Source organism: Lissotriton vulgaris, chromosome 3_1 (assembly GCF_964263255.1).
Source record: "Lissotriton vulgaris chromosome 3_1, aLisVul1.2, whole genome shotgun sequence".
NCBI lineage: Eukaryota > Metazoa > Chordata > Amphibia > Caudata > Salamandridae > Lissotriton > Lissotriton vulgaris.
The window spans coordinates 1,447,356,987-1,447,372,762 of record NC_141689.1 but is presented as its reverse complement, the minus strand read 5'-3'; positions in this window follow the sequence as shown (position 1 = coordinate 1,447,372,762).

Below are 15,776 nucleotides of genomic sequence, written 5' to 3'. Positions count from 1 at the left end.
TTACACCATCCTGTCTGTACCTACTTGTTTTGCAAATTTACTTTGGAATCCATAATGTCCCATGCCTCCGGCTTTGGGTAATTTTAAATTGTACAGTTGTTATTTTAAAATGTACAGTCGTCAGGATAAGTATCCTATGTGATAATTTATTTATCCCTGTCTGTACGTGTATGTTCCCCGCATTCTCTAGTTTACCCTTACATTTCCACTCATGATTTGATGTCTAGTGTTTGCCAGTATATGCTCCTTGCCCATATAAATATTCCGGATTTCTCTTGTATCTTCCAAGATGGTTTTTGTGTTTTATAATAATTTTAATGTAAGGAATTGTTTTTCAAATTTTGCTTGTATGATTTGTATTCACAAATCGAATAAAAGCTTTGAAATTGAATTGACTCATTTACTTTTCAGGAACTGAAAAGCCTGTGTACAGTCAGAAAGTTGAGACAAGGGCAGAGTCCAACCTTTAACCACCTGGTAGATATCTTAGTGGCTCATGATATAGAGAATGCATCAGACCCAGGTAGCCAAGGGGTAGAGAGGGGGGCCATCTCTCAACAGAGGAAAATACAACTGGGAAAGATCCAGTTGTCTCTGATGAGGATGATGATCAGGATGCAGTTGATGAAACTGACCTAGGCAACCTAGGACTATCTGGAGGTGGAGAGGGCCAAGAGAGGCCCCCCTCCACTCACCCCAGTAGGCCTAACACAGGAAACAGAAGGTGCAAGTCACTTTCCAGTGGCTCTGGGCATTCTGATTCCTCAGTAGTGTCCAGTGCCTCTGCTCAGAGGAGGAGGACCTCCCCTCAGAGGACAGAGCACAAAGCTAGGATAAAAGAAGTCAAGCTTAGGATCAAGATTCAAGAAGTTGCCCTTGCAAAAGAGACCCTGGCTCTTGAAAGAGATAAAAAGTTAAGTGGACTAGAGCCCACTGGTGGCAGCATAATTCCTAGAGATAGGGAAAGGTCTCATGACCATAGAAACCTGAACAAGATTGTCCCTCCCTACAAGATTGGGGATGACATCCACAAATGGATAACTGCTTTGGAGAGGGCTTGCAAAGTACAGCAGGTACCCCAAAGTCAGTGGGCAGCAATCTTGTGCCTCTCCTTTTCAGACAAAGGTAGAGACAAGCTCCTCACTGTAAGAGAAGAGGATGCTGACAATTACTATGTCCTGAAGAGTTCTCTGATAGATAGTGTTGGCCTAACCACTGAGCAGTACAGGTTGCTGTTCAGGGATACCCAAAACACACAGACTCAGGACTGGACTGATTTTGTTGATTGTGCAACTAAGGCTCTGGAGGGATGGTTACTGGGCAGTAAAGACACTGACTATACAGGATTCTATAATTTGAATATGAGAGAACAAATCCTTAACAACTGTCAGAACCAGTTATTGCACCAGCACCTGGTTGACTCTGATCTGACCTCTCCCCAAGAATTGGGAAAGAAGGCAGACAAATGGGTCAGAACCAGGGTGAAGCAGAAGGTACAGAACCAAGGTGGTGATCAGAAGAAGCAAGACCAAAAGGGTGGGGAGAAAGCAAAAGACCAGAAGTCTTCTCATGGTCCCCAAAAAGCTTCTAATGGTGGGGTGTTAGAATTGGGGGTCTCTGGTTGGCACAGATAAGAACCTGTGACAAGCAGGGACCCTCTCCTCTAGTCAGGATAAGGGGATCAATCTTTAAAATAACCCCTGCTCACCCTTTAGGTAGTGTGGCGCAAGCAGACAAGGCTAGTCTCCAGGCGTCATAGGCTAAGCATTTGCAAAACACATACAGTAATTAGAATGACCCACTACAAATGGACACCAGGCTGTGATTTATACAAATATGTAGCTTTTATATAAATATAACTCTTATGCAGGCTTAATTATAAGACCATAAATAACGTGGTTTCCAGGCTCACAATACTTTTTATATAAAAATGCGTTTTCTTCTAGAACTGTCTCTTGACCCTAAATCACGTTAAAAATGCACCCAGTTCTGTTCAGGGTCAAGAGTGCTTAAAACAATGTTCTTCAGGGGGCAGTCGGGACTCGATATGCCGTGTTGTGCGTCTGGCGTTACTAGGGTGTTTCTCAGGAGGTTTGAAATGGTTAAGGAAATGAGCCCCACAACTAGCACGAGTCGAAAACACAAGCGCGGACTCTCAGGGCCGAGACGGGCCCCCTCTGATGCACACAGTAACTTTACAATTGCTGGGACGATGAAGGCAACAGGAGATGTTCCACGGCAGTGCCTTCGTGGAGATTCGGCTGTGGACAGGTGCCGCGGTGCGGGGCGTCTAGGCGGGACCTCGAGGGGGCACTGCGGAGGGTCTGGGTCGTAGGCGATCCTTCGTGGCGGCCCAGGTACCCCAGAGGCAGCGGTGCGGCACGGAGCTGCCTGTACGTCTTCCAAGGTACAGGGTGGCTCTCAGTGTGGCACAGACTCAGGAGGGGAGAAACGGTACGGTGCAGTACACCTTCACATGGACGGACCGGGCTGGGCAAATCAAAAGGCTGACTTGTACAATGGCGGCCTATGAGCCGTATCTTCTTATTGCAGGCAGGATCCCCAGGGCGGCAATTCGGCACGTAGCGGCCCAGTACGACTCGTACTGGGCGGCTTCCCTTGTGCAGTGCGGCCCCGGGAGGTGGGGACACAGTGCGCTGGAGTACACTTCAGGTGTACGTGGCTACAGGCAGGCACAGTACGATTTAGTACGCTTCAGGCGTACGTGGCGTATAGGCAGGCAAGGTGCAATTTAGTACGCTTCAGGCGTACGTGGTGTACAGGCAGGCACAGTGTGATTTAGTACGCTTCAGGTGTATGTGGCATACAGGCAGGCACAGTGCGATTTAGTACGCTTCAGGCGTATGTGGCGTGACTTTGTTTGGATGTCGCAAGTACGGCACTCAAGTCCACGCGGCGTCTCAGGCGGGGACGAGTCGTACTCTCTTAGTACGCACCGATGGGCAAGCGTACCCTCGGATCATCAACTGCTGGCAGTTTCCGGCAGGCAGGCGCGGCCCCGGGCCTCCAGTATGGACCGTACTGAAGGTCGGTTTAGGGGGCGGCGCGGCCTGTTTCAAGAGTTGAAGGGCAAAGCGGGGCGGCCGGGTACGTTTCCACGTACGGGCGGCCGTCCGGGGCGTAGATCGCACTCCAAGGCAGAATTCCGGAGGGAGGGGCGAGGGAGCACACGACGCGCTCCAAATAGCAGGCAGGTGACAGGGGAACAGGCGGCCCGGCCTGACGGGTAGAGAGCGAGTCTGCAAGAGCGGGGCTCTCAGGGGGCAAGGGCGGCCAGGCTCCTGGGTGTCACGGCCCTAGGAGGGGGCGGGAATGTACAGGACTCATCTCCGGCGGAAAGGAAACACACGGCTTGGTTGAAAGACAAGCGAAGGCGCAATGAACCCACTGGTCCTGGGGCTCAGTTCAGGGGGCAAGCTCACACCAAGCCCTTGGAGATTGTTTAAAGCACAATTAAGCAAAGTCCTTTTCTGGTCCTTTCCTCTCCTTCCTCAGCAAGGCACCACTGCAGGCCAGTCCCTTGGATCAGGGGCAGTCTTTCCTCCTTCAGTTTCTTCTTGGTCCTTTCAGTTGGGCAAAGGTTTGTCATGGTAAAACAGGATCTAATTTCTTAGGAGCAGGGCTCCTACATTTATACTGAAAATCCTTTGTTCTTGCAGGCCAGGGGGCCTGATCCTGGTTCAGCCCAGTTTTGGAGCACTTTGTTTACAGGAAGCTGCCTTCTTCTTTCAGGGTGCAGGGCCAGGACATCAGACGCTCCGCAGGAGGTGGAGCTAGCATTGCGGTGGCAGAGCACAGCCCTTTTCAGAGTCAAGGGGCACTCCTCCCACCCATCTTGGGGGTAATCCCTCTATTCACCACCTGACAGCCCAGATTGTCCCCTGGAATTCCCCAGCCCTGTCACTCAGAGGAAACCAGACAGCAGATGCACATCCTAGCAGAGGCGGGCTGAAATGGCCAGGCAAGCAAATGCTAACTTTCTAAAAGTAGCATTTGCAAACACAGGATATTAAAATAAACTTTACTAAAATAAGTGTTTTATTATTCTTAGTTCAGGCATACTAAACTTGACTTCCTACCATGTTCCCTGAGCCTGCTGGGATTATAGAGTGTAATAATTCCAGCAGCCCATTCTGGCCTATGAGAAAAGGTATCCTTACAATTGTATTAAAAACAAAAATGGCTGTAATTCACTATTAGGACATGCCACACAGATCAGGGTTTGTCCTACCTTATGCTTACAATGCACCCTGCCCTAGGGCCTTCCATAGGGGTGACTAATATGAAGTAAAGGGGGTTAAGAGGCTGGCAAGTGTGGACACTTGCCCAGCCAGCATGACAGTACCAGACTGCACGCAGGTTCTGCAATGGCAGACCTTAGACACATTTTAAAAGGCTGCTTCTGTGGGTGGCGCAACCAGTGCTGCAGGCCCACTAGCAGTATTTGTATTTACAAGCCCTGGCACTCCTGGTGCACTTTACTGGGGACTGACAGTAAACCAAATAAGCCAATCATGGAAACCAATCAATGTATACACTTTACGGTAGGGAGAGCATATGCACTTTAGCACTGGTCAGCAGTGGTAAAGTGCCCAGAGTCATTAAACCAACAAAAACCGGTCAGAGAGAATATTGGAGGATGGCAAAAAGTTCAGGGATGACCCTGCCAAGAGTGCCAAGTCCAACATGGGAGTTCCCAACAATCTAAAAAGAAAGAAGGCCCAAAGAAACCATGGTGCAAGATTTGTAAGGTTACTACTCACTGGACCAGTGAATGCACCAAGAAGGAGGCAGCTCCAGCCACCATTGCCCCTAAGGCAACTGTTCCCCCTAGTTCAGATCCAAGTGGTGGTTCTCAACAGAAGAGTGTAGTAGGGTTAACCCTGGGAACTGAGATGGATTCTGGCATAGTCAGAAAAAAACTCAAGCTGAGTTGATCTGTGATGGGGACATAATTATGTCTTCTACTGTGAGTCCCAATAACTTGGGCAAGTACAGACAAACTCCTTTAATTAATGACAAAGTGGCTCAGGCTATAGGGACACATGTGCCAGTATCACAATGGTGAGGCCTGGCTTTGTGGACCCTGGACAGATCATACTAGGTGAAAATTACCTAGTGCCCAATGCTAGCAATGTCACTACCACTCACAGTATGGCAATTGTAAATTTCTCCTGGGGAGGGGTAATTGGCCTCAAAAAGGTTGTGGTTAGCTCAGACCTCCCTGTAGAATGATTGCTTGGAAATGACCTGGAGACTTCAGCTTGGGCAGAAGTGGAGTATAGGACCCATGCAGAAATGTTAGGGATATCAGCAAATGTCCTTGCTGTGACTAGGTCAAAGGTCAGAAATAGCAACACTGAACTGGCACTTGATTCAGGAACAATGGACCAGTTGCCTACCAGGAGGAGAAGCAGTAGGGTTAAGGCAGTGCCTTTCCCTTGCCTCAGGATGAGTATCAGCATTCACAGGAAGCTGATTGTGAGACCTAGGAGGAAACTGTCCTAGAAGAGCTTGAGCCTGATCAGGTTGGGTTTCTTGGGACAGGGGGACCCTCCAGGGAAGATCCGAGGCAGGCACAGTTAGACTGCCCTTCTCTTGAACCCCTCAGACAGCAAGCTGCTGCTGAGGCTGCTGGGAATGCTAGTGGGACCCACAAAGTCTATTGGGATGATGGGCTCCGGTATTCAGAGGCTAGAGACCCCAAGCCTAGAGCTTTCAGGAGGTTGGTCATACCTTTGGCATTCAGGGGCTTCCTTCTCCCACTAGCCCATGATATTCCCATTGGATGACATCTTGGCCAGAACAAGACTTGGGACAGGCTTGTCCCTCACTTTCATTGGCCTCATATGTCAAAGAAGTTTTGTCTCTCCTGTGTCACCTGCCAAGCCAGTGGCAAATCAGGTGGTACCACAAAGGCCCCCCTAATACCACTACCTGTGGTAGGGGTTCCCTTTCAACATGTAGGGATTGACATTGTTGGACCAATGGATCCCCAAACAGTCTCTGGGCACAGGTTTATTCTGGTGGTAGTGGATCATGCAATCAGGTACCCAGAAGCTATTCCCCTAAGGACCACAACAGGACATGTTGTGGCAAGAGCCCTCCTGGGAGTTTTCTCAAGAGTGGGTTTTCCAAAGGAGGTTGTCTCAGACATAGGTGCAAACTTTATGTCTGGATATTTGACTGCTATGTGGAAGGAGTGTGGAGAGAACTACAAAGTCACCACACCCTATCATCCACAGTGAAATGGTCTAGTTGAGAGATTCAACAAGACCTTAAAGGGCATGATTAAGGGTCTCCCTGAAAAGCTTAGGCGGAGATGGGACATCCTGCTGCCCTGCCTTTTGTTTGCTTGCAGAGAGGTTCCACAGAAGGGGGTTGGCTACAGCCCTTTTGAATGTCTGTTTCGGCATCCCTGTGTCTGGTGAAGGAGGGATGGGAATTACCTCTCAAACCTTCCAAACAGGACATTGTGGATTATGTACTTGGTCTCCGCTCCAGGACGGCAGAGTACATGAAAAAGGCATCTAAAAACCTTGAGGCTAGTCAGGAATTGCAAAAGGCCTGGCATGACCAAAAGGCTGTGCTGACTGTTTACCAGCCAGGACAGAAAGTGTGGGTGTTGGAGCCTGTGGCCCCAGCAGCTCTCCAAGACAAGTGGAGTGGACCCCACACTATTGTAGAGCAGAAGGGAGAAGTCACCTATTTGGTTGACCTTGGAAATCCCAGGAGCCCCCACAGGGTGCTTCATGTCAACAGATTGAAACCATATGTTGACAGGGCAGACATGGGCGTACTCATGGTTACAGATGAGGGACAGGAGGAAGAGAGTGACCCTCTCCCAGACCTGCTTTCTCCTTTCTCAGAACCCTGATGATGGTTCAGTTGATGGTGTAGCCTTGGCAGGCAGCCTCATTAACCAACAGCAGCAGGACTGCAGACAAGTTCTACAGTCCTACAGACATATGTTTTCTGATTCCAAGTCAGACTACCTGGTGCATTCATTAAGTGGACACTGGGGACAGTCTGCCTGTTAAAAGTAAGATTTACAGGTAACCTGATCATGTCAGGGACTGTATCAGGACAGAGGTCCAAAATATGTTGGATTTGGGAGTCATTGAGCCCTCAGAGAGCCCTTGGGCCAGTCCAGTAGTCCTGGTGCCTAAACCTCACACCCAAGATGGTAAGAGAGAGAAGAGGTTTTGTGTGGATTACAGAGGCCTCAATGCTGTCACTAGGACAGATGCCCATCCAATACCAAGGGCAGATGAACTCGTTGACAGATTGGCATCTGCCAAGTTTTTTAGTACATTTGACTTGACAGCTGGCTACTGGCAGATCAGACTAGCTGATGATGCAAAACCAAAGACAGCATTTTTAACCCCTGGTGGGCATTATCAATTTGTGGTGATGCCCTTTGGTCTGAAAAATGCACCTGCCACATTCCAAAGGTTGGTGGACCAAGTCCTCTCAGGTCTGGATGACTACTGTGCAGCTTATCTAGATGATGTTGCTGTTTTAGCTCCACTTGGGTAGATCACCTGATCCACCTGAAGAATGTTTTGGAGGCCCTGCAGAAGGCAGGTCTAACTATCAAGGCTACCAAGTGCCAGACAGGGCACAGTCAGGTTGTATACCTGGGGCACCTTGTAGGTGGAGGCCAGGTTCAACCATTTCAGAGCAAGATCCAGATCATAATGGACTGGACTGCTCCAACCACCCAGACTCAGGTCAGAGCTTTCTTGGGCCTGACTGGGCATTACAGAAAATTTGTCAAGGGGTATGGTTCTATAGTTACACCCCTGAATGACTTAACGTCCAAGAAAATGCCAAAGAAAGTTCAGTGGACAGTAAGCTGTCAAAAGGCATTTGATGACCTGAAGCAGGCCATGTGCACTGTTCCTATTCTGCAAAATCGAGACTACTCCAAAGAATTCATTGTTCAAACAGATGTTTCTGAGTTGGGGGTAGGTGCTGTGCTTTCACAACTGAATAAAGATGGTCAAGACCAGCCAGTTGCTTTTATTAGCAGAAGGCTGACCACTAGAGAGAAACGTTGGTCAGATATTGAGAGGAGGCCTATGCTGTGGTTTGGGCCCTGAAGAAGCTGAGGCCATACTTATTTGGCACTCACTTCAAGATTCAGACAGACCATAGGCCCCTCTTGTGGCTATATTAGATGAAGGGGGAAAATCCCAAACTGCTCAGGTGGTCCATTTCCCTACAGGGGATGGACTTTACAGTGGAACATAGTCCTGGAACTGACCATGCTAATGCAGATGGACTCTCAAGATATTTCCACTTAGAACATGAAAACTCAACTGGTCAAGGTTAGTTTAATATCCCTGCGTTGGGGGGAGGGAGTTGTGTAGGAGAGTAGGGTCTGCTTCCTATAGTCACCCCCACTTTTTGCTGTGATTCTCTGTTTTTTATGTTAGTGTGGCTGTGGGCCTGCTAGTCAGACCCACAGCCCAGCTGTTCTCTCTCTAAATTGATACCATGCACTTTAGATACATACCAGATTTGTTACTGGGTCACCCTTGTGAGCCCCTGTATAGTGTACCCTAGGTACCCAGGGCATGAGTGCACCTTAGGCCTACCAGGGGCTGCAGAATGTATTGTGGCACCCCTGGTTTGCCTTCCAAACTGACACCACAGGTCTCTTCACACAGCCTGGGTGAGGTGGTATAATTACCCCTTACTTAGATATAGTATACCTATATCTATCTTTATATATAGACACATATACACCTATAAGCCACTCCTATGGTAGGCCTCGAAAATCCTGAAGGCAGAGTCCTTAGTTTTATGTGAGAGGGTGCTCTGGCATGAGCTGAGCCCGTCTGCAGCTTTTGGAACCATCTCCTTATAGCTGTTCTATGATATAGCCATGCCATATACTCTTAAGTGCATTATAATCCTCGCGGCTAATGCTAACTTTGGTTTGGCTTTATCAAAACATGTCGTGTAAGGTGTCAAACACTTTGGAATACTACCCCCACCAATTCTGGTGGCGGGGTAGCATTACACCCTTCTAGAGGGAAAAGACATGTAAGTTACTGCTTTACCCAGTTAAAGATAAACAGAGCCTCAGCATCGATATACAACGTTTAGCACGCATTTTTTACCACGGACTACCACTACAACGCAGGCATTACCACGCATACCATTACAACGCATTGCGCTGGGGGGCGCTCTAGGATAGGGAATAAGTATAATTTTATATCCAACACCTTCCCTAGTATCCACGGGGACAGGAGTTGGAATATAAAATTATACTTAGCATTATCCAGCACCTCTAAGCGCTATGCGTTGTAACGGTATGCGTTGTAAATACCGCGTTGTAATGGTATGCGTGGTAAAAGTATGCGTGGTAACGTCATACATCCCTCAGCATCACAAAATGGATGCTGCTGCCACAGACACGAGTCTGACCTCCTGTTGCTGGGAGAAACTCCAGCAAGGGTGGCCTGGACAATAGGTTTCCTGTCCAGGGAGGTGCCAGCACCTCCCCAGACAGGGGTTTTGTGAATTGGGGCAGGGAGGGCTGCATTCAGTGAATGCTTCTAGACACTGCCTGGGGCACACAAGGTGCTCCATGCATAGCCCGGTTCAAACCAGTTGCTGGGGCACTCTAGCCCCAGCTCTGGCGCAAAACTGGACAAAGGGAAAGGGGTGTAACCACCCTCTTCTCAGGTCCACCCACAGGAGGGAACTAGTCAGGTAATCCAGCCCCCTTTCTTAGTATAAGTATAGGAGCTGTATCCCTGGGACTTTAGATTATCCTGGATGAATCTTTGAAAGACTTATCTTGGACCTTCGACATTCCATTCAGACTGGGAGAGGGAAGACATCTCCCTTGTGGTCAATAAGTGACCACCCTGTGCAAACAGGCACCAATAGCAACTTTGCAGGTCTGAAGTTTCAAGGCTCCCCTCGGAACCCAAAAATTCGGTAACTAAAAACTGGACTTCCAGACTTCTATGATCCCGATCCACATCCACAGCAAAGCTGAGACCTGTGGCAGACACGAGAGACGTGGGACCGGACATCTTAGACATCATGCATTTTGCTACCTGCACTCCTTTCCTGAAGCCTCAGTAAGTTGTGCATTGGGGTACAAGAAGCCCCAGCCCGAGCACCATTTACACCAAAGCCCAGGCCCCTACACTCCGCGAATGTCCCGGTGGCCCCACCTTTGCATTTGAGCTTGATGCATAATCCTGGCTCCTTGCTCGTTGGCTAGTGAGCCCCCTGAAGATGAATTCTTGAATTTACTTTGCTTTCTGGGTTGCTCCAGGCTTGCTCCAGCTTTCCCGAAAAGGAGAAGTGCCACAGACCTTGCTGGTCTGCAACAGAGCTAATCTCGACATCCTGCGTGGGTTGCAGTTGCCAAGGCTTGTTAGGTCCAATCTGGATACCAACTCTGCAGTCATTTAGATCCATTGTGGGACAGCTCAAATCCAGCGCCTGGTCATCACCGATGCCTCCTGGACCTTGTGGCTGAAGAGACAAACTCACATTATTCACCTTCAAGCACCCAACATCGCCTGGTTCCTTCCTGGTTCCTTCCTGGTCATTGGCTAGTGACCCAGACTCTGTACCCTCTGCTTTCAGGTTCTTCACATCACCAATCGACCCTTGGATCCACCCGGACACTTTTCCTCTGGTTGTCTGCAGCACTTCTTTGCAGGTCTCCATAGAAAACGACGACGAAACCTGACACAAAAAGACACCTATCCACCCGGCTTCCCTGGGCGAGGTAACATGAATACTCAGTGCTCCTAGTTTAAAAGGGTTCCATCCTAGTCCATCCGGAAGTGTCCTTAAATTGTATATGTGTAACTTATTTGTTTCCCATAGGAAGTCAATGGTAACCCACGTCTTTGTTTAGACACTGCACGCATCTCCTGTGGGCCTCCTACTTCCTAACCTTTGGTTTTTTAGTGTAGCCCCAGCGATTACACAGGCCCCAGGCCTGCTTTCTAACTCTCTCATAGTACTTATACCACTTTCTTAGTATATGGTTTGTGAGGCCCCCAGGGCATAACGAATACTGTGCAACTTATCGTATATTAAATGTGTGACTTGTATTGTATTTTTACCTCTGACCTCATAATGAGTGCAGAGGGGTTGTGTTTAGACTATTTACATATATATTTGATATATACCTTGTGTGTTGTCCTTTCATTTGGTATTCAAGGGATTATATATGGTAAAACAACTTGTTTAACTCGCCTACTGAAGTCGTAGCCTGAAGACTGCTGGTTCATGTTACCACTAGGATGGCTTTCTATAAGGTTGAGTTTACAACCACCATCAATAGGGGTCGATTAGACTGGTGCAAGGTGCCCACTAGAACTAGTGGACATCATATGCCAGGCTAACTTCTCACAGGGATTTCGTGATATTGGCAGCCTTGGATGTTTTAAAACATTTTTGCCACATTTTGTCCTATTGAGGAATAGTTAGTTAGGGACAAATCTCGTTCAGATTCTAACTAACTAGTAGATTTGTTTTGTGTGCAAGTCAATAAAGATACATTTTTATATATAAAGGAGGCAATTGGAATAGTGTCAGAGGGTACTTGGTGTAGGAGAGAATCAGGTGTGAATGAAACTGGTACTAGGTTAGATACACAGTTTTGTAAACAGGTCTGGTGAGCTGAGCTAAAATGTTTTATTGTTGAATACATGAGTCAGGGAGATTACAGTTCTCTTGCAATTGATGAAATGGCAAAATCGAATTGTTAACGATCAGCTGATTAACATAAATAAAGATCCTTCTCTCCAGTGTTTGTAGTAAAATGATTTGTGATGACATTTGATATATTTATTAAACCAAATTGAGGAAGCTAGGAAAGATTGGTTTTTGTCGAAAACCTTAAAAAAAGAGTATGTAAAAGGTGTTGTGAGTATTTTAAAATTGGGTATTTAGAGATAAAAGTACAATTGGTCATAAATACAACATCCTGTATAGAAAAATCATTTAACAATGAACATTCAACAGTAACCCGAGAAGGTCCAGGTAAATCTTGATAATCTTTAGACATAGCATAGAATTGACGAATTAAAAAAGCATTATGGTACAATCTAAAATCAGGAAATCGAACACCACCTTCCGTTTTAGGATGAATTAATTTAGATAAAGCAATACGTACATGCTTATTATTCCATTGAAATGTTGTACATATAGAATTAATCTGTGTAAAATATTAATTGGGGATTTTAAATGGCAATATTGAAAGTATAAATAGTATCTGGGGAACAATCATCATTTTAATCGTATCAAGTCTGTCCCACCATAATAAAAATAATGGAGACCAAGAAGACAGTCAATTAGTAATTTTAAGTTTTAGGGCAGTAAAATTATGGATTAATGTTTTACGAATGTTAGATGAGAACCATGTTCCTAAATATTTGATTTTTTGAGGGCACCATGTAAAGTTGGTTGCATCAAACATATGTTGATAACATAATGAATTTAGAGGTAAAATCTCAGTCTTGGAAACATTTAGTTTATAGCCTGAGACTTTAGAGAATAATGACATTTCCTGTAAAAAGTGTGGTAGAGAGGAGACAGGATGTGACATATAGATAAGGATATCATCTGCATGAACAGAAAGTTTAATTTGATGAGACTTCAGTTTAAAACCAGTAATAAGGGGGTTGTTTCTAATGCATTGAAGGAAGGGTTCTAAGCATAACAGAAAAAATAATGGGGAGAGGGGGCACCCCAGGCATGTACCTCTTTGCAGGGAAAAATATGTGGAGAAAAGACCATTAATAAAAATGCTTTTGGAGCCGTATACAATAATTTGACATATAAAATAAACTATGAGTCACAACCAAACCATTGTAGAGCATGTATCATGAATTCCCAATTTATTCAGTCAAAAGCTTTTTCAGCATCAAAAATAAGGGTGGCTAAGGGAAGGGGATATTTTCCTCCAAGTCTTAAGATATTGGAAAACATTCTGGCATTATCAGAGGCATATTGTCCCTTAACAAAACCAGCCTGGTCTGGGTTAATGAGGAGCGAAATAATTTTCTCCAAACGTAATGCCAAAATCTTTGCAAACATTTGACAATCATAATTGATTAGAGATATGTGGTGAAATTGTTTGCATAAAGAGGAATCTGTGTCAGGTTTGGGGATGACTATAATAAGAGCCTCTAAAAAATAACCACAGGTTTTAGAGTTGGTTAAGAATGAATTAAAAAGTTCTAATAATTTAGGGGCAAAAATTGATGAAAAGGTTAAGAATAATTCAACTAAAAAGCCATCAGGACCTGGGACCTTAGATTTTTTCAGGGACATGAAAGCATCAGATATTTCTTGTAGAGAGATAATTCCTCTTATAGTAGAAATATATCAGGGAGAGATTTAGGTTTGGGAATATCTTGGAAGAAAGCTATAAAATCTTCTTCAGTGGGATTAGTATTTTCTGTATATAAGAGATTGTAATACGATTTAAATGTATCTATAATATCAGTTTCAGCCGAGAGGAGTGTGTTGGTGGTTTCTGAATGAACAGGGCCGATATTTTTACGTTCTGATTTAATCTTTAAACAGACCCCTCAGGATATAGTGGCATGGATTAGCAAATTAGCGGCACAAATATGGAACTTTAGCGGCACAAATATGGATATTTAGTGGCATTTTTGCTGCACTTTATTTTACTCATAATTATTAATTTTCAGCCTGAAATCGTGAAATCCTTGAGGGTCTGTTTAGGGAAGTAAGACAATGACTATTGACAGCGGCACTAGTGCTTGATGCTGCTCTCACGATCAGCGCTGTGCATCTAGCTGACCAAGTTACTGTTCAAGCTAAATATAATTTATTTTATATAGGTTAAAAAGTGAATCCCACAATTAAAACATATGTAAATGTACAATTCTACAGACGTTTTAACAAGTGTTAAAATAACTACAACCAGGCAAGTAACTTTATTAAATTATTGTCTATGTTGCACACTCATAACAAACTACGAAAGGCACTAGTCGCCAGCATGGAAGGTAAAACAGATTTTTTTTTTAATAGTGACATGGATAACTTAAATAAATGAATTGGGTACTTTCCTCACATATTAAATATCCTGATTCTTTTGGGCATACTGTGCTTTAAACAATATAGCCTGAGCATTTACAGCACTATGAGCTATTTTTTCTGTATAGTTAGGCGATTTCTGCTAGTCACTTCAAAACTATTTCAGAAAAATAAAGTTTATTTTTATTGCCTTTATCAAGGAACGCGAGCGCTTCTGAAAACTGACAATGTCCTGAAAACTGCATGTGGCATGCTGTGTGCTCAACTAACTTTTCTATCCAATTTAAATGTATTTTTTCAAGTGATTGGGTGGGGGAAGAGCGAGATCACTGGCGTTAACGTTAGTGTAATGTTAATGCCGGTGATCTCGCTCTTCCCCGCACAGTCACTCAAAAAAATACATCTAAATTGGATAGGAAAATTAGTTGAGCACACAGCACAAATCATTGCACCAATAGCACTTATGTAAAAATCGCTGCTGTTTTTTTTACAAAAGTGCCCATTTTGCGGGCATTTTTGCAAAAATCGCAGCATTTTTACAAAAATGCCGATTTCGCGGGCGATTTCGCTGCAAACCACAAAATCGCGAAATCCTGGAGGGTCTGTTTAAATAATTAGCTAACATTTTTCCTGCTTTATTTTGGCCACAGTAACATTTTAATTTAATACTTAAAAGGATGTTACATGCATCGACTGTGGCAATTTTGTTCAAGGAAGACTTAGCTTTAATTAACTCATGTAGTGATGAGGAGGATTTGGACGAAAAATATTCATGTTCCAAAGTTTTATAATTTGGAATAGAGTATCTTTAAATTTAGCATTCAAAAGGTTTTATTTCTTGGCTGAATAGGCAATAGTAAAAGCTCTGAAAGAAGCTTTCAATGCATCCCAATTATTGTATATTGAGGTATCTAAAGAATTATAAAGTACAAAAAATGCATTTATAAAAGAGGTCGCTTCTGTTATAAAGGTACGGTCTGATAAAAGGTGATTATTAAACCACCAGCGACCTTGTTTGGGTTTAGTGATGGACCTATCAATAGAGGCAGTAATAGGAGCATGATCGGAAATAAACATAGAAACAATTTCAGATGATTGGAGGCAGGGAAGTAATGATTTAGAGACTAAAATATAATCAATACGGGACAATGTATGGTGGACAGGAGGGAAAAAAGTAAATTCATAGGCATCATGATTACATGTTTTCCATACATCGAAAAAAGTTTGAGATGAAATGGCGGACTGGAAGGATTTGGGGGTCTTATCCGGTTTAAATTTACATTTAGATTTTCTGTCAGAGAAAAAAGAGTCCAAACAGTTATTTAAATCACCACCAACCACTATATTGGGATTAGCAATAGATCCATAATTTCAATTTAATTGAATGCCAAAATTCAGGATCTGGTTTAACCGGCCGATAAATATTGAAAAAGGTTATTTGCACTTTGTTGATAAGAGTGTCCATCATTACCCAACGACCATTGGAGCCACATTCTGATGATAATATTTGAGCATTAATAGATTTATGAAAACATATAGCAACCCCACCATGTCGGTCAGTAGCAGAAGAAAAAACAATTTGGTTAACCCATTGGCATTTGAGTTTAAGGGATTCTATATCATTGCAATGAGTTTCCTGCAAGAAAGCAACTTGGACGTTGAGTTTAGCTAAATGAAACAATACTTTTGACGTTTGACAG